General features: G+C 35.7%; 1 long non-coding RNA gene across 1 annotated transcript in view; it reads left to right on the plus strand.

The window, feature by feature from the left end:
• Positions 1-24,808, plus strand: part of LOC137202876 (uncharacterized) — a 52,187-nt gene extending 27,379 nt beyond the window's left edge. The window contains exon 3 of the long non-coding RNA XR_010932812.1: positions 24,740-24,808. This is a non-coding gene — a long non-coding RNA (uncharacterized lncRNA). The remainder of the gene's footprint in view (positions 1-24,739) is intronic.
• The last annotated feature ends 202 nt before the right edge of the window (positions 24,809-25,010 follow it).

Here is a 25,010-nt window from a genome sequence, read left to right on the forward strand (position 1 = left end):
CTCTTATCCTTCTTCATTTTGCAAAAAGTGGAATAGAGAAAACTTTATAGACTCTCCAAGAGCCTATCTTTCCTTTTCAAGGCCAGTGTTCTAAGCTTGAAAAACCTATAATTTGTATTTCAGTGAGTCCATATTTATTTTCTTGGTCAACGATCATCTGCATCTAAGGTGAACCTCTATGCCATGCGGTAGAGAAGGCTATTCAAAGTGCTCATGTGAAATAAACAGATTGGCCTGATAACTTCTCCTCTGTTGCCTCTCAAGGAGAATTAACTGATCTTGTCTCTCAGCTGTTGCAAAGACAGATAATAAATGACCAGCTGCTGTAGATACCCCTCTCTCCTACTCTAAAAGCACAATTTCAAAGAAAAAAAAATGTTTATATAAATGAAGAAGGAAGTATTTTCAGAGAAGTTTACAATATTTGATTCTGGGTTATTTAAATGGCTATTTTAAGCCTTTTTTTTTTTTAACCTCATGACAGAATGAAAAATTCATGGAGACACTGATAAAGATAGGAAGCAAATAAAAAAAGCCCATGAAAGGTTTTGATAAAATACCTCTATGCCCAGAAAAAGATGAGCCAGCCTTCATAGCTTTTCTAGACATACATTGCAAATGCACACAGCCATCAAATTTGAATGAAGTGAATGACCTCTCCACAGGTTTGCCAAAGCAAGAACAAGGCTGCCCAAGGGACCTCGACGCAATGGAACCATTTGGGGAACGCATTTTTGTCACTATTGAGAACTAAAAAATATACCTGGCCTCTGAGTTGCAGAGTTATATATGTATTTTTATCATTATAAAAAGCTTTTTAAGATGAAGGGAAATCATCTAAGATTCATCTAAAGAAGATAGAGGAGGAAGCAGGACACAGGGAAATACAGCAAGAGAGCAAAAATAGTGACACTGAATAAAACCAGATGAAACCTGAAGTACAAACATATTATTTATTCATTTGACAGTCTCTGGAATCAAACAAGAATTACATGTTCTGAATACATCAAATATTAGAATTTTCCAGGGATAAAATGAAACTCAAGGAGTTTAGTTATTCTTGCTCCCTTGAACACAATGAATTGCTCTCACTAACACCCTCCAAATTCTACTCTCTCTCAACATTTTCTTTGTTGTAAGGAATCTCATGTACTGCACTTATCTATATTGGTCTCTAGGTCGCCCAGGAAGCAGTGATAATTTTATCAAAATTAGCAAATAATGAGATTTTACATATATATTACCTTACTTAAGCCTCACTTATGTTTGAGATAGTCATACAATAATCCCCATTTTCCTGATGTACAAATAAAAGTGAAGTTGTTTGACCAGGGGACATAGTAGGTGCTATAGCAAGAATTTGAACACCTGAATCCAGAACTCCTGCTGTAAGTGGTGAACTGCACTGACTCGTGAGGAAGCAGCTACAAGATTCTGAATATTTCAAGAGGGAAAGCAGGGGTGGCAGCAGTAGCCACACAGACACCTAAACCAAACAACTGGACAGACTTTGAGATTTGCTCAGTCCTTTTGGGTAGCTGTCAAGCTATGTTAGAGAAGAGTTGGAAAGTGAAGAGACAGCATGGATGGTACAGTAGTATGCACACATCCATACATTTTTCTCCTTAAAGCTATTTCTTTTTTTTAGAATACATTCTTCCCCTATTCCACAAAAGTCTACAGGATTCTGACAAGGCTACTATTAAGTAGACACACTTGCCTAGCTCCTGAGGTATGTTATGACTAAATAATACTTGTTACTTTCTAGGGACAGTTTTGGGGCAGGCACAAGAACCAAGATGGGTTCTAGGAGAAAACGGGTGGTCTTCCTCTGTTTCATTAAGATCTCAAACTGAAAAGACAGTGCAGTCTTGAAGGGGTTAGCCGAGCATACTGCTTATTTGGAATAAAGGCAACACAAAAGAAAGAAAAATTGACAATGAGAGAACCAGTGAAGACTGATATAAACTGATGATATCATCAAACCCGTCAATCTTTGGACCCTGAATTCAGCTGTGCTCAGTCATGTCCGATCATAAACTATTTATTTGATCAAACTGTTGAGTTGATTACCATTGCTTCCAGCCAAAAGTGTGTTGATTACCCTGGTGCCCCTGTTTTCCGAACTTGAAACTATGATTCATATTTTAAAACAGCAATGTTACCTAAAGGGGGTGTTAAGACAAGTATTTTAGATGAAAATGGTTCTTACAACTATAACAATTACATAGCTGACACTTACTATGTGCCAAGTACCATTTAAAGCACTTTACAAATATCAAGTTATTCAATTCTCACAACTGTATTGTCATAATACTCATTTTATGCATAAGGAAAGTAAGTCTCAGGTTATTCCCAAGGTCACACAGATAATATGTAATTGTTCACAAGGTTCTTCAAGATCAGTCCCAGTTACTGCCTTGGTTCAGGCTGCTGTAACAGAATACCATAGACAGTGTGGCTCAAACAACAAACATTTACTTCTCACACTTCTAGAGAGTAGGAGGTCTAAGATCTAGGTGCCATCAGATTCAGTGTCTGGTAAGGATCCTCTTCCTGGCTTACAGATGGCTGTCTCACTGCTGTGTCCTCATTTGGGGTCGGGGAGGGGAAACAGAAAGAGACAGAGAGAGACAGATTGCAAAAGCTCTGATCTCTTCTTACAGGGCACTAATCCCATCATGAGGACCCCATCCTCATCTAAACCTAATTACTTTCCAAAGGCCCCACCTCCTAATACCATCATACTGGGGGGGTGGGGTTTCAACGTATGTATTTGGGGGCACATAAATATTCTGTTCATAACAAAAACACCAGTTCTCATCTTCTAGGGTAGCCCAGAGTAGGGGAATGCAGATGTACCAGTATGAATTTCCAAATTTTCTCACACTCTTTTTCATTATATGGGTTGCATATAACTACTGATGCTTCATCATTCCAGAGCTTTGATGACTGGAAGGTAAGTGAACCACATTACAAATAACCCAGAGACATGGAGGAAAAAAGATGGACTCCCAGCTATCTCTCTATCTTCATGGTATTATAGAGAAGATTACTTCTGAAACTGAGAAGCAGATTGTAGAGAAATATACAAATTTGCAGTCTAGTAATGTATGCATCTATTATAGTCTGAAAGTGTCCCATTTACAAATAAACATATGTCTAAAATGGCCCTATTAGCACTGCCTAAAATGTAGGCCAGATCTTGCAGATATTATAAGTATTCATTATATTAAGCCATAAAACAAAAGATACTTAAGGGATTTTCAATTCCTGAATTAAAAATATTCCACAGGGAAAACTTACATATTTAATGAGAATATATCCAATTTGAAAATGGAAAGCTAGGGTCATATACTGAATAATTCAAAGGGAGGTATTTTGAAGAAGCCTTAATGTAACTTTAGATTGAAATATGGTGATGATGATGATGAAATATCCACCAAAGAAAATAAGAATAAATATTCTTTGACATCATTGGTACCAAGTTATCCCATTTTTGTAAAGTTTTAGAAGATTTCTCTCTTTGTTCAGTCTTGTTTTATCTCTTTTGACAAGATCATAAAGTAGAAAATGTCTAAATGGACAATAAAATATGTGGGCAAGTAGTAAGTACTACTATTCAGTTTTTTAAGTTTTTTATTGTCATTTTCACTGAAGAAAATTTATCAAAATATTTAATAATCTTACAAAATAAATATTTTACAAAAAATTAATACAAACCTAAAAAAATAATCACTGGGATTTTAGCTTAGGGAAATAGGTCTAGTTTAACTGGCAAAATGCTATTATTTATTTTTATATTTATGATACATATATAAAAATAGGATGAACTTTTGGATTACTTTTCTCGAATATGCACTAAAAAGGATGTCATGGGAAAGCTAAAGGCACATTAGAACTTTGCAGAATGACTTACACAGTGATGGTAAAGTGGGAATATGAAGGAATACAGGAGCCTGAAGTTTGTCATATGCTCTCTGGACAGTATTCTCACAAAGACCAATGAGAAATGTATATGTAGAAGCACATATTATGAGGTCATTGTATATACAAATATATATAATACTCATAATTATTTAATATTTGAACCTAACAACTAGAAAAAAATGTGACAGACACACAGACTGCTACAAAATAGGGGCTAACTGCACTTTTTATTGTTTTTGTTTTTTGGTTGTTTGTTTAATAAGTATGCAAAGAATAAATAGCAATAAGTCTCCGGCACTTAACTTCACCACTATTCAGGTTTTGGGCTTTGACACATGACACCCAAGAAACTACAGTGCATTAGAGGAAGAGGCAAGGGTTCTAAATCTGCCACCATCGTTCACCATGTGTGACCAGAGAGAGGCAATTGGTTTATATAGTTTCAGTTTCATCGACATAAAAAAACTATATTAAATATTCTTTTGTTCTCATAAGTAATAGATCTACAGTTTGAAAGAGTTCTATAAAATAGAAAATATTCGTTTAAGTACGACTGGTTCTAGAGGTGAAAACTTTTTTTGTCTTTCTCTCTCCTATCCCTAAGTTTTCGTTCCTCTCTGTGTTTGCATCATTATGCAGTATGTGATATACATCATATTCTTCATGTGACCAGGGGAGGCCGCTGTCAGAAGCTCCGGGTTTACATAGTCCTAACAGCTTACGATCCCAGAGGAGGATAAATCTTCTCTCTCCCATGGCCTATGCACCAAATCCCAGCTTAAGCTATGAATTAAGCTGTTGGAGTGGCACAGCCATTCCTGAGTCAGTTACCAGGGTCAGGGATGTATACTACTCTAAATCACAAGCCTGCATGGCATGGCTACCCCTATGGCCCGAGCAGAGGCACAATGTGATTTCAGTCCCAAAGAGTCAATGTACTGGAAAAGTGTGTTCCCGAAGAAAACAAGGAACAAGGAAAACTTCCAGAATTATAAGTGAAAATTATTTGTAATTATACCCAACGCACATCAAATGTGCGTGTGAAAGTGGAGCAAAGATGTTTTCAGCCACATGAGTCTCTTATCATTTATTTTCTGTATCCTGTTTTTCAAAAAACTACTGGAGGACATATTCCAGATGAAAGAAGGAAAACACTAAGAAAACAAACAAGCATGGGAATGAGGAAATAAGGCTTCCAATAAGAGAGAGGTAAAAGAAACCCTCCAGATGCTGGCAAAAGATATCCCATGGCAAGCTCTGCACAGCTGTCCTAGAAAGTTTGCAGAATCAGACAGAAGAGTTATGAAACAACTTGATAAAATACATAACGTATATGAGGAACTTGAGAATAATTTTACAATTCTGTCAGAAACCTTAGCTAAATTAATAAACAATTTGTAGAAAATCAAGAGGAAAAATGAGACAGTTAATACACATTGAAAAAAAGTTTTAAAGAAAGGATTTTTTTTTTCTATTTCTAGGAATTTATCTCAAGGAGCAATTAGACAAACGTGCAAAGACATATGTAAAAACTATCCATTACAAAATTGACTATATTAGTAGAAAAGTGAAAATCAGAAAAGTGAAAAGTAGAAAATCAAAAGATTTTGATTAAACTATATACACTTATGTAGAATTATTACGTACAATGTTCTAAGCACTTCAAAAGCTGTAAGTCATTTAATCCTTATAACATTATGTAATATCATAGCATGCTGCATGGCTTTGCTGTGAAAAATATTGCATAGTCACAATAATGCCAACACTGAGTACTGAGTGAACTGAAACTGGTGATATAAATACATATAGGCTCATGTAACTAAAATGGAAAGAGGAGGGAAGAGTAAGCAGATATGGGTGAAGGGAATGTAAAAAAAAAAAATCATCTTTCCTTGAAATGTGGAATGATGCCTTAAGCTGAAAAATAAAAAAAGGCAGGCTAATCATGTTGTTGATAAACATGGAGGTAAACTTGTAAAGAAAACTAGAAGACTTAGAAATGGAAGACTTGAAAGTGGTACCTCTGAGGAGTGAGAATTGGGAACAGAAGGGACTAAGAAAGATGTTTTCAATGAGACATCGTGAGTGTTTAAACTGTGAATATGTATTACTTTGATTGTATATAAAATATATATGATACACTCCATATATGGGGTGTATTTTCATAAAGATGAAAATTGAAATTTCCATAAATAGAAACATTAAAATGAATAAATAGATGAGTTTGGAGAACAGGGAAAGGGAATTTTCAAAGATAATGTGAAGATTTCAAAAGTTCACTCATGTTGATTAAGGAAACAAGGAATATTCGTCATGACTTCTCTTTATCTCAGTTACTGCATTGCTCAAAAAACTCTGCTTTTAATTTCTAGGGACCAATACCTCCTAAAAATCTGTAATTATTTTAGTTTATGATTTCATCATGTTAATCCCCCATTTAAATGTGGCCAATGAATATAATTTATTGTATATGAATTTCAAAAAGACATGATTCAAAATTGGGTGTGTGGGGTGACTCTGTTGAATGGCCAAATAAAGGCAATCATGGCATGGATGTTATTTGACATTTGCTGATGTCTGGGGTAGATGAAAAAATTTGCACTACAAAGGATTCTATGTAACACTGCATTAAATAGTGGCATTTTAATTAGAACTGTAAAATAGTATTTAAATTCCGCTGTAGTTGAGATTCCAGAGAAAAGTCATTTCATTTTCATAGCCCCTTTAGAATGACATGCTTCTCAGCATGGGCATCAAAAAAGTTTTTTTGCATAAAGCCATTATGGATACTTTGAGAGGAACTGTTAGAGTTGATGGTAAATCCCCTGATGGAGAGCTCTGAATTAAATAATTTGCAAAGGCTTGTCCTTAACTTTCAGGAAGTTGTACCTTATGAGAAATTCAATTGTCTTTATCCCAGACTTAAAGACGCAGAATAATAAAAGTTCACATAGCTAGGTTGGCCTGCTTTAAAATCACAGCTCTGCCCCTAATTAGCTGTGAGAATTTGGACAAATTGTTAAGCTCTTTGTGCCTCAGTTTCCTCATCTGTAAAATAGGGATTAATATTCTCATGAAGATTAAATGTTAATGTAGGTAAAGCACTTAGAGCAGTGACTTGCTATAAGAACTGCTCCCTCTATCATTGCTTTGGGTGAATACTTGACATAAAAGTGTTCATTGCCCATGATAAGAAAGAATAAGTTTGAATACTGCACTACGAATTGCTATTTATATTATCTTCTAGTTCATGTCCTAGTGGGATGTGTGAATAGTTTCAAAAAGCAATAGAGAAGGATGATTAAATATTACATCAAAATAATAAAGTACTAGCACCAAAAATGTGGATTACTCACAGAAAAAAAAAAAAATCATGGTCCCTGTTTGAGTGTTTAAAGAATTGTTAGCTCTATTAATGAAATCTTCACCCAATTTCAGTGCAGTGACTGAAAAAACTGGAAGAGACACTAGAAAGTTAACAGGAGCCACAACATTGTTAAAAAAAAAAAAAAAATTGGCTTCCACAATAGTTACTGTGCCAGCCCTGTGTCAACATGGTGATTGACAAGAAAACAATAGCCACACTCAAGGTTAGCGCAAAGGTGAGCCAACATCAGCTGCAAAGACCACAGCCTGCAGCACCAAGGCTACAGGAAGGTGAGGAGGGAAGGCTGGCATCAGTGGAATGAGAGCAAGACATCATTAGCCGAGATGAGAATGTTGTAGTAACTTGGGGTTGCCAGTAAGAGAAAGGGGGGACATGGAACTGGACTACTGTGTGAATCCAATAAGAAAGTGCGGGCGTGGGGGTGGAGGACTTCTGAGCCAGAGGCTGCTTTTAGGGTACTTTTGATATACCCTTGTCTCCTAGCTTTTCCTTTTCCTGTTTGGGTCACACTAGGAAATATAAATGATGCAATTATAGAGAAATGTCAGAGATATTAGGTAAATAATTTGTATAAATTACATCCTATCTATACAGCAGCACTCTTTTATCTGAGGATATAAAAATGTATCTGTACTTTGTTTACAGATTTTTGTCTATAAAAGATGACTTTCTCTTTAGCTAAATTTCTGTCCGTATATGTATACTTAAATTTACACATGTTCTGTATTGTCCATGGGACAAAATAATTTTAAAATGCTCATGCCTCTGTGATTTATTTACAATGCACCAGTGGAATCATTTATGACAGAGATGTTAGAGATCATCCATTACCACTGTTGTCAAAATAAAAAAAAAAAGAAGACACCTTTAGAATAACATTATAAACGTTATGAGAGTGAAATTTTTACATTGGAAATGATTTAGAAAAACAGAGTGGATGGACTAAATTTTTGTGCTCCCCCCAGTCCCCCACCACAACCAAAATCCATATGTTGAAATCCTAATACCCAATGTGATGTTATTAAGAGATGGGACCTCCGGGGGTGACTAGGTCATGAGGGTGAAACCTCATGCATAGGATTAGTGCCCTTATAAAACAGATCTTAAAGAGCTTCCTCACCCCTCCTGCCATGTGAGGACACAGCAGAAAAACGACAGCTTATGAACCAAGAAGCAGGTTTTCATCAGATGCCAAATCTGCTGGAATCCTGATCTTGGACTTCCCAGCCTACAAAACTGTGAGAAATACATGTTCGCTGTTTATAAGCTACTCAGTATAGGGTGTTTGGTTATGGCAGCCCAAATGGACTAAGACAGGAAAATGGAATTATTTTTTAAAAAAACATAATATCTAATTATGTTTCTAAAAAGTTAGACATGTGTGTGTGTCTGTGTGTGTGCATATGTGTGTTTGTGTGTTCAACGTTGTTGTCAGTCTTAGGAACTCATTATCTTCCATTCATGCTATTTCCCATAACTGATGCTGTATATTCACTGAAAAAGCTGACATTATTGCACAGTCGGTTTGAAATTTTCCATGCACCACAGTGTAAAACCTTAAAGTTAAGCTCTGTTTCCACCGCAACCACAGTTTAGCTCCTCAAGCATAGTTAGACTTTTTTTTTTGTGGTCTTAACCTACATGTACCAGTAAGGCTTGCTGATCTTTGATGCGGCATTTATAAGTTTTATTGGTTATATAAGCCTATGCCTGTGGTTTCTTTCCTGCATTTGAAAATCCAATGACAGTTTTACACAGGACTAATTTTTGAGGTACAAATTGGGGGAAAAATAAAAGCATAACTGTAAGCAACTGGACATTCAGCTAGTTTTACATTTTATGTAAAACTAATGACTAGTTCTTTCAAATAGATGTGGATTTGACAATTTATCTATAAAAACAGCAAATCTGATCCAGGTTTTTTTTTTTTTTTTTTTGCGGTACGCGGGCCTCTCACTGTTGTGGCCTCTCCCGTCGTGGAGCACAGGTTCCGGACGCGCAGGCTCAGCGGCCATGGCTCACGGGCCCAGCCGCTCCGTGGCACGTGGGATCTTCCCGGATCGGGGCACGAACCCGTGTCCCCTGCATCGGCAGGTGGACCCTCAACCACTGCGCCACCAGGGAAGCCCCCGATCCAAGTTTTAAGAGGCCTCTGCTTTGCACACAAATACATACATGTACCCTTGAGTAATTAGGGTTTCTCCTGTGCTACTGATGCTCTTGCACATGCCTGTCTCATGCATCTACAAGACTAAATGAATTGTGTGTACTGTGGACAACAGCCTTTAATCACTCTTCTCTAACCAGCTAAGTCTCCTGGCTTCCCACTTAATCAACCTGAGTCTATAACACTTATACTTTTTTATAGGGGTACTTCATCTTCTGGAAAAAAATTCCCAATTGTTTTAAACACAAGAGATTTCCTTACACACACAGAGAGAGGGAGAGAGAGAGAGAGAGAGGGAGAGGGAAACAGGAACAACTGAATTGAAACTTCTGACAGAGTTTTATTATAAGCATGGAAACATTCATGCGGAAGCAGTCAAGAATATGACTCTCCAAGGATTTGGGGGAAAGGCTTTCATAAACTTAAAAAAAGTAACATTAGGTTGTTTACCAAATATCAGACTGCTTGCTTCCTAAAGAATGATACCTTGTTTTGATCTCTATCAGCATATCTTAAAGACACAGTTTTCATTTGGATTATGTTCACTGTATGTTCACAAGACTTCATGTTCAGATGTTTTGGTATCAAGTTTGAGAATTATTAGTTACCATTAGATTGCAAAATTTCTTCTCAGTGAGTTTTTTCTTACTTCTATGTTCATGACTACTATTTACCATTTGGAATTGTGTTTTGTGTACACATATTGCTGAGACGGGTTTTGGGACCTGGGGTCCTTTGCTGCTGTGCTTGCACCTGGACAAACTTCTCCTCAAGCAACAAAATACAAAGAAACTATAAGGGACTAAAAATAACTGTGTCCATGTGCAGTTGGGGCAAATTATGACACCAGATTAAAAAACAAAACAAAACAAAAAAACCTGCCACTTCTTAAGATCTGAGAGCAAAAGCAGGGTACTGCGCATGATCCCTGCACACAGCACCACCAAAGGGGTGGGCAAACCACCTAAGCCACCCTTCCAGCCTGATCCCTGGACACACCCCTACCCTCACCCCATGTAAGGAAACAGCTCTCCCCCCGCCCCACCTCCAGCGAGCGAGCTAGTGAGCAACGGAAACTGTTACTTGTTTTCACTCCCCCCTGCTGCAGCAGGGGCCCCAATAAAGCCTTGCTTGAATTTCTTGTCTGGCCTCTTATAGTTCTATTGATTAAGGAGGCCAAGAACCTTGGTTGGTAATATTGCCAACACACACACACACACACACACACACACACACTCATTGGATTTTCTCTTGAATCACCCAAAGTAATGGTCAGAGTATGTGAAAACCAATGCTGGGCCAATGCACTAGCCTAAAAGATGAAGGCAAGCATTTCCATCTCAGATGTCCAAATAATCCTGTTCATTGCTTGAATACTTCATTTATTTTTTTCACAAAATAACTGGCCAAAATCATTCAACTGTGCAGTTTGGTAACTCTTCAAAATTATGGTTCATAAATACATACGACTTCTCAGTGATTCTTACTGCTGCATCCATTTTTAGCCATTCACAATCATTCACATTACTCAGAGCCAGTATTCAAAATTTTCCACATCCCCTTCTAGCTTTCTAACACTTCTCCTTCAGCATAAAAACTTCCTTTCTATTTTACATGAAAGATGGATGCCATCAGGTGTGTCCATCACCAGCTGCTTCCACCTATTCAGCCTACAAACTTTTGTATACCAATAATTCTTTCCCTCTTGTCTCGGAAGAAACAAACTAGTTACAACTAAAGTATGACACCTCTACTCTGCGTGCTATGTTCATTACCCTTTATTGACCTTGGGAATTTTCTCCAGCCATCAGCCATAAGTTATTTTGTTGTATATTGACAGTCTTTTTCTCCACTGCTGGTTTCTTCCCCTCTGCTTATAAATACACATAAGTGTTTTTGCACTTAAAAATTAAAATATAATAAAATAGAAAGTTAAAGCTTTACCTTTGAGTTTCTCTCCATCTATTATTTCTTCTTTCTTTCACTTCTAAGATGACCAAAAGAATAGTCTAAACTCATCATATTCCTACATCACCTCCACCCATTTGTCAGTCCACAATGCTTGAACTTTTACTATTACCTCATTATTCCAATAAAACTGCACTCGTTAAGCCTTGCAATAATGCTCTGATTTCTAAATCCAAAGTCATTTTTTATATCCTCTTCACACTTGACTATAGCTTTCAATAGTGTTATTATCCTTTTTTTAAATCTATCTCAACCCTGGGAATCCAGAATATCATCATCCCATCCTCACCTGGTTCTCCCCCTAGTTTCTTTGCAATCTCATTCACAAGTCTTTTTTGCCTTACTCTGCCCTACTCTCTCATCAGCCGTTTTTTCTTTCACTATCGATTCTCCTCTTTGCGGATCTCATACATTCTAATGGCTTTGGTTGTCCAGATTTGAACTACTTACCTTCCCTCTCCTCCACCAAACTATATTTTCTAGTTTCATCTTTATTTGTTCAGTGATAACAAGATGCAACCTAAGGGCCAGGGTAGAGTACTGGGGTTCACAATCAATCCAGTTATATCCACGATTTGTTTCATAAATTGCTCAAAGTTTTATAACTTCTTTGCTCCTAATTATAACTTAAATGTGCCCTCCCATCTCAATCCCCGTACTGATCACCTTGCTTTTGCCCTATGTAGGTCACCTGGAATCTTAAATTTGCCTTTTACTTGGACTTTCTACCTCCAATCTTGTTCTCCTCCAATACATTCTTTTTACTTTTCCCAAAGTCATTTTTTCACAAGTGCAAATTATACAGAAAACTTAGTAAATATTTGCTGAAAGAATACAAAAGTGCACAAAAGATGCACACAAAAAAGAATACAGACCAAGAGAATTTTTCATATTTCAAAGGAAGAGACAAGCATGAGACCCTCTTTGCCAATAGCCAATCTCATTTTTAGTAATGTCCCTATGAGTGATTCTATATATGTCTAATCTCCACCCCATATTCCTGTATTTATGGCATCTAACATATGTCTTACGTTTAGTTCTTCAGGAGTCAGTTATTTTTTATGCAGGTGGTTTTTGGGGAATGCTCTTAAGATCAACACCTGTAAGAGAAGGAGGGAACTAGGGTAGGTTGGAGACAGAAGTTGGACTACCATGAAGTTGTAACAGGCTTCAGACAATTCCACAAGGAGATCTAGAGCTGGGATGGCCATTCTAAATTGTCCTGAATTGAGGCAAGAGAACTGGGTCTTTGTAGCCCTAAATAGACCAGTCATTGGATGTGGGCTGCTTAGTGTACCCCCACTGAGGGTGCATAACTTCTAGTGAAGTAGCTCCTCTTGTCAATGGAAAGCTATGAGCCACCATCATTCATACTACTGGTAGCTAGAGGAATGAGCTGGGTCCCTTACCCTAACAAGGACTGTTCAGTTTTCTGACGGATAACTCACTCTCTTCCTCCCACTGTAAATGCTATCTTTTTAACTTCCTAAACTCCATATGAAACAACAAACTCTCTATAACTTTCACTAACGCCCTCTGGCCACCAGTTAACCCACTCATTCCAGAACACACAGATGACAGAATTATTTCAAAATCACAAGTATAGTTTATCTAAATAACTTTCTTGACTCCTAATGACCTACAGATTAAAACACAGACTTCTGTCTCATCATATCAAAAGTACTCAGGTTTGCCTTTCCTGCCCTATGGCATCTTGGTCCCTGAGCCATAGTTTATCTGGACTTTTTTCATGCCCAAATCAACAATGGCCTTTTTTTTTTTTCTTTTGTAAGTAAAATCAATTTTATTAATAAAGATCTTTCCACATGTGCAGAGCAAATAATTAATGAATTCCGAGGAAAAAACCTACATACTGTGAAATTAGAAGTATCCCAGGATGACAAAAAATAAATTAAATAACCAATCCCTATTTTGCACATGTTCTTCTCTCTGTTTAGAGCTGCAGAACCCCTCCTTCTTCAAGAGGCACCTTACAACTCTCCCTTTTGTAAAGTCTCTCCAGCATCTTCAGGCAAGATCAAACACAATCTCTTCTGTGTTTTCATGGCTATGTTCATCAACACTTTTAGAATATTCAGTGTTGCATTTCCCTAATCTGCTTAAATGGTGCTCTCCCTTCGTATCTTAACCTCTATAATATCAGTGCTGCCATATTTGCCAACACAGAGTAACTGCCAGATATAAGTTCATTGAATAAATGAAAGAATAAGTGAATAACATAGTTTTTTCATTCTAGCATATACATTTGAATATCAAGTAAGCAAATATGCCTAAGAGATCTGTGTAGGAGTATGTGTCGAACACGCTTTCTCTGTTTTACTTTTGTTTGTATTCTTTTTTTCCCCATCACTCGGAAAGCTGGAGAATCTATTGTTTCCATGTACAATTTCTCCAAATGCTTGAAAAAAACTAAATGTATGAGCAATATTTTTCAAGCAATGATCTAGAACCAAATCACTATATTGAGACATTAAAAAATTTTTCTAAGATTATATCTTTTGTGTTATAATCCCTGATTCAGCTATTCCTCCCTATAAATGCGATATACTTATGCTTATTTTTGTTTGATCATTGAATAGCTACTTGGATACCTGTGACTTTCAATATATCTTACAATTATAATGTAAACAATAATAAAATATATTATTCAATATACCTTTTTGAAAGTTTCCTGTAGAAATCAATTATTTAAACAAATATTTTATGATGTTAATGTCTCACACTTCTTTTCCAGTATTCCCTACACTAACACATAATATTACAACAATTTTCATAGAAAATTATCAGAATTAACCACATCTTTATCTTTGTTCACAGTAGTCATAAGAAGCCCAAGACTCAGCTTGTAACTACCTCTGATCAGAAAGCTCTCTCAGCTCTATTATCAAAAATGTCTACAACTTGACCACTTTTCTAGTTCCATTGTGATAGCACTAAACAATGTCACAATCATCTTTTTCCAGGATACTAGAAAGGTTTCTTTCTGCTTCCAACTGTGGCCTCAGATCTTCTACCAGATATTTAAAAAATAATAATTGTGACTCTCCATAAGAGCTATATATGTTGTAATGATCTGTAATGTATATGGTGGTAGAACTTCCTTATTTGTTTTCTAGACCAAATTTTGACATCATCTGGCCACAATCATACACTGAACATCTTTGAGAAACCTTTATCCAAGAAAAAAATTATTGTTGTTCTTATTGTTTTATTTTTAAATGGGAGAAATATATGTGTATTTATAGCACGAGGAGAAGGATCAGCTGGATTTGAAAACATTAAAAGTATAAGAGGGCTTCCCTGGTGGCGCAGTGGTTGAGAGTCCGCCTGCCGATGCAGGGGACACAGGTTCCTGCCCCGGTCCAGGAGGATCCCACATGCCGCGGAGCGGCTGGGCCCGTGAGCCATGGCCGCTGAGCCTGTGCGTCCGGAGCCTGTGCTCCGCAACGGGAGAGGCCACAGCAGTGAGAGGCCCGCGTACCGCAAAAAAAAAAAGTGTAAGAGAGACCAAATAATTGGTTACACACATGTCCAGAGAAATTTGATAGGCTTAAAATCAAGAAAAAGCTAAAGAGTTTACTATTTCAAGAAGGAAACATCTAGAGACATGAGGGAGGAAAATTATGTGTTGAGAATGTGGTTAGACTTTAATATTCCCTAGTTGTAAACTATGTAATAGGATAAATTATTCAAACACTTTAAGTCTCAATATTGTCATTTGTCATTTGTTCAACAAATATTTATTGATCATCTGTCATGTATTGTCACTCTGCTAGGCACTGAAAATAACATGGGGGGAAAGTAGTAAGGATATTTGCACTGATTTATTTTATAATCTTACTGTAATTGGGACAAAAGAATTACAATGAGATTATGTTTAGAGCTAGGATGGGAGAAGTACAATGTGTTATGGAAGCAAAAGGGTGGGGTATATAACATATAGCGGTCAGAACAGCACTCTTGAAAGACCAGCAAGAGAAAAAGAGACTTGAATAAAAGAGTTTGACTTTGGAAAAGATGCATTGTTATGAAGGTAAGTATAGTGCTGCAGACAAACCAAACAGTATATGCAGAGGCCTAGAAGAAGACAGAGTTGGTTAAATACATATTAAATACAATAATTTAAAAAATCATTAGGGCTGCATCACAGTGTGTCAAAGCATAGAATTGGAAAAGATGAAGTTGGAATGGTAGGCAGAAGCTAGATTAAAAGACTATGTAAGTCAGTACTTAAAAATTGATGTGCATAGAAATCATCTGGGATCTTGTTAAAACCTAAATTCTGAGTCAGTAGTTTTGGAGTGGGGCCCTAATATCTAATAAGTTTACAAGTAATGCTAACACTGCTGGTCCATTTGCTGGCCCACGTTGAGCATCAAGGATTTAAATCAAGTTCAGGGGTTTGAATCTTACATCTATTCCCATGAAGACTCATTAATAAGTTTAAATAGGAAAGTAACTTATCAAATTAATCTTTGATTTTTTTTTCATAAGGTCCTTCTCATGCCTTATGAAGACTGGATTAGAAAGTGAAAGGTCTGCAGGTAGGGAGACATATTAAGAGGCAATTATAATATTCTAAATTATACAAGTATCTGAGAGATGATTGTAAACTTGGAAAGTCACAGTGGGGATAACAAGATAAATTTAGTAGCTAGAATCAAGAGAAAACAGTAATAAATTGAATGCACGTAGAGAGGAAGGGAAGCATTAAGTATGATGCCCAATTTTATGGTTAGAGCAAATGCACGGAGACTGATGATAATAATGATGTTTGTAATAAACAGCTAAATGTATTCAATATTTATTACATGCCATGCACTAATATTTATGCTTTTAAATTACTTAACTCACAAAAACCCATGAGCAAGGTTCTACTGTATTTCCATTTTACAGATGAGGAAACTGAAGCATGGGTTAAGAAATTCAGAATTAGTAGAGTGCATGGCACAAGACAAATTTTCAGAAAATGGCTATTATTATTATTATTCAAATGAATCTGCAGTTGGAAAAGAAAATGATTGAATGAAATCTTTCCTGACAATGCCTATTTTCTTGACATTATGGGAGGCAGAGTCACTCTCTAATACAGAGAAATAAAGGTTGGGTGTGGAATACATGATAGTGATGAAACAATCAACAAAGTGAAAACATAATCTATTGAATGGGAGAAAATACTTGCAAACTCTATATCTGATAAAGAGTTAATGTGCAAAATATACAAGAAATTCCTACAACTCAATAATGTTTTAAACCCCAATTAAAAAATGAGTAAGGACTTGCATAGATATTTCTCCAAAGAAGACATACAAATGGCCAAATGGTATATAAAAAGACACTTAACATCACTAATCAATAGAGAAATTCAAAACCAAAATGAGATATTACTTCGTACTTGTTAGAATGGATAGCTTTAAAAGTTGATGATTTCCACGATTCAAGCATTCAAGCCTTCCTTATTTACTTTGTGCTCATTTAGTTCACAGATTGAGTTCAGTAGAGAAAAGTATTTTTCTGTTAGTGTACAAGAAGAAAGCCTGATAATCCCTTCAATTTGAAGAGAGAGTTCCCATGAAATGAAATTTAATATTTTGAATTATTTTACTTTACATGTTTCTGACAACTATTGGATATGCTTAATTATAGGGCAACACAGTGAAACTGGAAGGATTAGTTCCTTCAAACCAGTTTCTAATTTATCTTATATCTCATTTTAATGTTTTCATATTTTATAACAAAAGAAACCAGGATGCAAATGTGTGTCATATGCTTATTTCCCATTCAGAAATACAATTTCATATTATTACCGACTTTCAATTGAGCTCATCATTTTTCCCTCGACAAAGTGATGGGAAAAAGTCCTTCTTGAAATTTAGAGTTGAATCCACAAAAGGCATTGAGTTTCCTAATGTGATATGAGAGGCAAATTAATAAATAAGAGAAATATGTAGCTCTTTTGACGGTGCATTAAATATGTGCTTAATTCTCTTCATTTTTCTGCTTCATTTGATATTATTTATTGATATACACTTTTTCCTCTACTGTTCTCCATAAAATGTAAATCTCCTTCATTATAAAGCAAGTATTCTTGCCTTCTTGCAGAGAGCATCTTCTTTTGTATCATAAGCTTATATACCCTGTAAAAGTAAAGAGCAACTACTTTTACATATATGAAAGGAAATAAACAACATGGATAACTGTTTCACACTTTAATCAACTGGTTGTTATAACTGTGATTTCTTTTTTTTTTTAAGATCTTTTTTGGAGTGTAATTGCTTTACAATGTTATGTTAGTTTCCACTGTATAACAAAGTGAATCAGCTATACGTATACCTATATCCCCATATCCACTCCCTCTTGCGTCTCCCTCCCACCCTCCCTATCCCACCCCTCTAGGTGGTCACAAAACACCGAGCTGATCTCCCTGTACTATGCGGCTGCTTCCCACTAGCTATGTATTTTACATTTGGCAGTGTATATAAGTCAATGTTACTCTCTCACTTCGTCCCAGCTTACCCTTTCCCCCTCCCTGTGTCCTCAAGTCCATTATCTACGTCTGTCTTTATTCCTTTCCTGCCCCTAGGATCACTGGAACCATTTTTTATTTTAGATTCCATATATATGTGTTAGCGTATGGCATTTGTTTTTCTCTTTCTGACTTACTTCACTCTGTATGACAGACTCTAGGTCCATCCACCTCACTACAAATAACACAATTTTGTTTCTTTTTGGGCTGAGTAATATTCCATCGTATATATGTGCCACATCTTTTTTTTCCATTCATCTGTTGATGGACACTTAGGTTGCTTCCATATCCTGGCTATGGTAAATAGTGCTGCAATGAACATTGTGGTACATGACTCTTTTTGAATTATGGATTTCTCAGGGTATATGCCCAGTAGTGGGATTGCTGGGTCATATGGTAGTTCTATTTTTAGTTTTTTAAGGAACCTCCATACTCTTCTCCATAGTGGCTGTATCAATTTACATTCCCACTAACAGTGCAAGAGGGTTCCCTTTTCTCTACACCCTCTCCAGCATTTGTTGTTTGTAGGTTTTTTGATAATGGCCATTCAAACCGCTGTGAGGTGATACCTCATTGTAGTTTTGATTTGCATTTCTCTAGTGATTAGTGATGTTGAGCATCTTTTCATGTGTGTGTTGGCAATCTGTACTGGAGAAATGTCGATTTAGGTCTTCTGCCCATTTTTGGATTGGGTGGTTTGTTTTTTTGATATTGAGCTGCATGAGCTGCTTGTATATTTTGGAGATTAATCCTTTGTCAGTTGCTTCGTTTGCAAATATTTTCTCCCATTCATAGGGTTGTCTTTTCGTCTTGTTTATAGTTTCCTTTGCTGTGCAAAAGCTTTGAAGTTTCATTAGGTCCCATTTGTTTATTTTTGTTTTTATTTCCATTTCCCTAGGAGGTGGGTCAAAAATGATCCTGCTGTGATTTATGTCATAGAGTGTTCTATGTTTTCCTCTAAGAGTTTGATAGTGTCTGGCCTTATATTTAGGTCTTTAATCCATTTAGAGTTTATTTTTATGTATGGTGATAGGGAGTGTTCTAATTTCATTCTTTCACATGTACCTGTCCAGTTTTCCCAGCACCACTTTTTGAAGAGACTGTCTTTTCTCCATTGTATATTCTTGGCTCCTTTATCAAAGATAAGGTCACCATATGTGCATGGGTTTATCTCTGGGCTTTCTATCCTGTTCCATTGATCTATATTTCTGTTTTTGTGCCAGTACCATATTGTCTTGATTACTGCAGTTTTGTAGTATAGTCTGAAGTCAGGGAGCCTGATTCCTCCAGCTCCGTTTTTCTTTCTCAAGACTGATTTGGCTATTCGGGGTCTTTTGTGTTTCCATACAAACTGTGAAATTTTTTGTTCTACTTCTGTGAAAAATGCCATTGGTAGTTTGATAGGGATTGCATTGAATCTGTAGATTGCTTTGGGTAGTATAGTCATTTTCACAATATTGATTCTTCCAATCCAAGAGCATGGTATATCTCTCCATCTGTTTGTATCACCTTTAATTTCTTTTATTAGTGTCTTACAGTTTTCTGCATACAGGTTTTTCTCTCCTTAGGTAGGTTTATTCCTAGGTATTTTATTCTTTTTGTTGCAATGATAAATGGGAGTGTTTCCTTGATTTCTCTTTCAGATTTTTCATCGTTAGCATATAGGGATGCAAGAGATTTCTGTGCATTAATTTTGCATCCTGCTACTCTGCCAAATTCATTGATCAGCTCTAGCAGTTTTCTGGTAGTATCTTTAGGATTCTCTAGGTATAGTATCATGTCATCTGCAAACAGTGACAGCTTTACTTCTTATTTTCCTGTTCGGATTCCTTTTATTTCTTTTCCTTCTCTGAGTGCTGTAGCTAAAACTTGGGGAGCTAAAACCATGTTGAATAATAGTGGTGAGAGTGGGCAACCTAGTCTTGCTCCTGATCTTAGTGGAAATGGTTTCAATTTTTCACCATTGAGAACGATGTTGGCTGTGGGTTTGTCATATATGGCCTTTATTATGTTGAGGTAAGTTCCCTCTATGCCTCCTTTCTGGAGAGTTTTTATTATAAATGGGTGTTGAATTTTGTTGAAAGCTTTTTCTGCATCTATTGAGATAATCATATGGGTTTTCTCCTTCAATTTGTTAATATGGTGTATCACATTGATTGATTTGCATATACCGAAGAATCCTTGCATTCCTGGGATAAACCCCACTTGATCATGGTGTATGATCCTTTTAATGTGCTGCTGGATTCTGTTTGCTAGCATTTTGTTGAGGATTTTTGCTTCTATGTTCATCAGTGATATTGGCCTGTAGCTTTCTTTTTTTGTAACATCTTTGGTTTTAGTATCAGGGTGAAGGTGGCCTTGTAGAATGAGTTTAGGAGTGTTACTCCCTCTGCTATATTTTGTAAGAGTTTGGGAAGGATAGGTGTTAGCTCTTCTCTAAATGTTTGATAGAATTCGCATGTGCAGCCATCTGATCCTGGGTTTTTGTTTGTTGGAAGATTTTTAATCACAGTTTCAATTTCAGTGCTTGTGATTGGTCTGCTTATATTTTCTGTTTCTTCCTGACTCAGTCTCAGAAGGTTGTCCTTTTCTATGAAATTGTGTATTTCTTCAAGGTTGTCCATTTTATTGTCATATAGTTGCTTGTAGTAATCCCTCATGATTCTTTGTATTTCTGCAGTGTCAGTTGTTACTTCTCTTTTTTCATTTCTAATTCTGTTGATTTGAGTCTTCTTTTTTTCTTGATGAGTCTGGCTAATGGTTTATCAATTTTGTTTATCTTCTCAAAGAACCAGCTTTTAGTTTTACTGATCGTTGCTATAGTTTCCTTCATTTCCTTTTCATTTATTTCTGACCTGATCTTTATGATTTCTTTCCTTCTGCTAACTTTAGGGAATTTTTGTTCTTCTTTCTCTAACTGCTTTAGGTGTAAGGTTAGGATGTTTATTTGAGATGTTTCTTGTTTCTTGAGGTAGGATTGTATTGCTATAAACTTCCCTCTTAGAACTGCTTTTGCTGCATCCCATAGGTTTTTAATCATCATTATAATTGTGATTTCTATGTTCATAAATTATTCTGGACATTTTATAAAATGAAAAATAGGTTTTTCTGTATTTTCTCACATCTGGAAATGTGATATATATCATTTCTAAGCATTAATAGTGAAAAGAATCACACAGTTTCCTTTTAAATATACATATGAATATGGATGTACAAATTATAGGATTTCTCTCTGTATTTTACATTTAAGTGTGACTATAAAAGGAAATATTATTTAAACAAAATAATATTATTTTAATATTTTTTATTTCTAAAGTGTTTTATAGAAACGTAATATTAGAATATTAAGACTATGTCATCCCATTTCCATACTGAAAATTGGGAAATAGACAGTTTTAGGCTATAAAATTGCAATAATGTTTATTTTTATTAACTACATTTTTATGAAATGTAGTTCAGTTTACCTTGATCACTATATTAAAAGCAAAATTAAAAATAAGGGTGAAAACAGCCAATGTTACAGTCAGTGAAATAAAAATACTTTGTGTAGGGCTTCCCTGGTGGCGCAGTGGTTGGGTGTCCGCCTGCCGATGTGGCGGACGCGGGTTCGTGCCCTGGTCCGGGAGGATCCCACATGCTGTGGAGCGGCTGGGCCTGTGAGCCAGGGCCGCTGAGCCTGCGCGTCCGGCACCTATTGCTCCACAACGGGAGAGGCCACAACAGTGAGAGGCCCGCATACCGCAAAAAAAAAAAAAACCACATTCATTACAAAAGAATGTTCTTTAAGTTGAAAAATAAAAAGAGTGGATATATAATTTTTTTAGTTGTAAAAAGCCTTTGTTTTCCTTTTCCTTTAATATATTTTCAAAGGTAGCAACAGAAAATAAACTCAGCAGAAAACTTCAAATATATTACTTACTCTAGGCTTGGGTGTAACAAGGTAAAAATATCAATTAAAAATTAGGAATGACTTTGACTCTTTGCCAGTTCCTTCAACATCCTGATTTGTGAAATTTTTAATAATTTAAGATTTAGTTTATTTGTGGCTTTGCTCCTAGTATTATACTGTCTCTGACCACACAGGTCAAAGAGTTTTGTGAATGTTTTGCTAAAAATGTCTTCCTGCTTTTTACAGTTGCATTTAATTTGGCATAAAAACATGACCTTTTACTCAGCAGTATAAATGAAGAATGAATAGATGTTACTCATAAATTAATGGTCTTGGCTTTGCTTAGTTAATCTTACAATGAATCCATTGCCAACTATAATTTAGGAGGGACAAACTGATGAAATGAAAGCAGTTAGGGAATTTTACAGAAAGAATAATCATTTTAAAAGATGAACGTTAACTTTCCTTTATTTTTTCCCTCTGTATTACATTTATCTTTAAACTGCTTCTCTGTAATGAAAACATTTAAAGACTGAATTAGGGTTTATGGGCTTATAAGAAATTAGAACTTGGAGGTGATGGTATTAAAAACTCAAAATAATTTTGGTAGGAAGGATCAAGTGATGCAAAGTGTACTGATAAAATAAGAAAGATGAACAGCCAAATCAAAGAATAGGCAGAAGACTTAAATAGACATTTCTCCAAAGAAAACATACAGATGGCCAACAGAAACATGAAAAGATGCTCAACATCGCTAATTATTAGAGAAATGCAAATCAAAAGTGCAATAAGTTGTCACCTCACACTGGTCAGAATGGTCCTCACCCAAAAGTCTGTAAATAATAAATGCTGGAGAAGGTGTGGAGAAAAGGGAGCTCTCCTACACTGTTGGTGGAAATGTCAATTGTTGCAGCCACTATGGAGAACAGTATGGAGGTTTCTTAGAAAACTAAAATTAAAGCTACCATACGACCCAGCAATCTCACTACTGGGCATACATCCAGAGAAGATAAAAACTCTAATTCCAAAAGATAACATGAACCCCAATGTTCATAGCAGCATTATTTACAATAGCCAAGACATGGAAACAACTTAAGTGTCCATTGACAGATGAATGGATAAAGAAGATGTGGTATATATATACAAAAGAATATAGAATATTACTCAGCCATAAAAAAGAATGAAATAATGCCATTTGCAGCAACATGGATGGACCTAGCGATTATCATACTAAGTGAAGTAAGTCAGAGGAAGACAAATATCATATGATATCACTTATATGTGGAATTTTAAAAAGTGATACTAATGAACTTATTTACAAAACAGAAATAAACTCACAGACATAGCAATCAAACTTACAGTTACCAAAGGGGAAGTGGGGGGAGGGATAAATTAGGAGTTTGGTATTAACAGATACACACTACTGTATATAAGATAGATAAACAACAAGGACCTATCGTATGGCACAGGGAACTATATTCAATATCTTGTAATAACCTATAATGGAAAAGAATCTGAAAAAGAATATATATATACATACATATATATATTTATATATGTATATATATAACTGAATCACTTTGCTGTATATCTGAAACTAATACAACATTGTAAATCAACTATGCTTCAATAAAAATTGTTTGTTTTGGAAAAAAAGAGATGAAAAAAATCCAGACAATAATTTTGAAAAAATGATAAGTACAAAATAGAATACAAAGCATTATAATTAATAGTAAGTGAAAGGGGATGAATTCGATGAGGAAAGCAATATTTTGTGTAATCCTTTCATCACCCAATTTTCATCTCTTCTATTAATTCAAAATGAACAAAATCAATGTCTACTATTGTAGACATCTGCTACTAATGTCTACATCTGCTATTCCACACACATTTTCTCATTTGACACAGGCTCTCCATTGCTCCTTAAATGATCCATATACGTTCTTGCTGCTGAGAAATCACTGGTGTGCTTTCTCTCTAAACCAAACACCTCCTTGTTCATTTATTTATTTATTTATTTATTTATTATTTTTTACTTTGGGGGGAGTGGATTAGACACAGATATTTATTTTCTGAGTTCTGGAGCCTATCCTTGTTCCTTTAAATCCTGCATTTCCTTTTCCAGGCCATGCCCCAAGTCCTCTAATAAATTTGTATCTATCACTCCAGCCTTAAAATACTATACTTCTTTCAGTTATGTCATTTAATTGGGTTTTGTGTAGATTATTTTTTAATTTATGAGGACTCGCTAAGCTTTAGTTTTCTCATCTGTAAAATGGAAATAATAAGACTTACTTTAGAGGGTTCTTGTGAAAATGGAAAAAGCTTGTATAGGTGTATAAATATAGTAAGTTTTATGCCAATGTTATTTTTATCATAATATTAACCTTGTATCATCATTTATGCTTTTGAGTATATGTCCTGCTTCGGCAAATATAATGTAGACCATTGAATATTTGCTGTGTTTTCGGTATGTTTTTCATGGAAAGTGTTCAATAATGTGTCACCATCATTTTCCATGCCCCGTTTTGTGTTCCCTATCTTTAAGTGGTCTATTTGTTCTATTTTGAGCTTTGTTCCTCTTATTTCTCTACACTGTACCAAGGAAGTATGATACAAAAGGCCATCAGCTGAAACTCAAAGTTGCTCTCCTGCTATATCATAACTCACACAGCAATTTCCTCTGCATGTAATCTTGTTTCCATCTCTACAATCAAGTCTTATTGTTCAGTGTTTTTCCTTGCTCAGTTCTAGAATGAATAGAATCTCGTTAGCTTCGGGGAATTCTAGTTGAATCATTTATAGATAAATTCAGGCTATAAGCATATATTACTCTTTTCTCTCTTGGAGGACTGGTAATTGATGTGGGATTGGATGGCATAGTTCAGTGGAAAGGACCTAGTTGATAATCATACAGAGGTATGTTAAATTTCAACTCTTTTATCATATAACCTCAGAAGAAAAGCTCAGACTCTGTACCTCACTTAACATATTATTGAAAAAATATTCAAAATATTGATCATATCTGGTAAGAAATTATTGATTTTTACACTTGTGGCACATCCTCTGACCAATTTTCAAGAACATAAAATGCAAATGCTAGGATACATTTTGTTTCTAC

The sequence above is a fragment of the Pseudorca crassidens genome, chromosome 11 (assembly GCF_039906515.1).
Source record: "Pseudorca crassidens isolate mPseCra1 chromosome 11, mPseCra1.hap1, whole genome shotgun sequence".
Taxonomy (NCBI): domain Eukaryota; kingdom Metazoa; phylum Chordata; class Mammalia; order Artiodactyla; family Delphinidae; genus Pseudorca; species Pseudorca crassidens.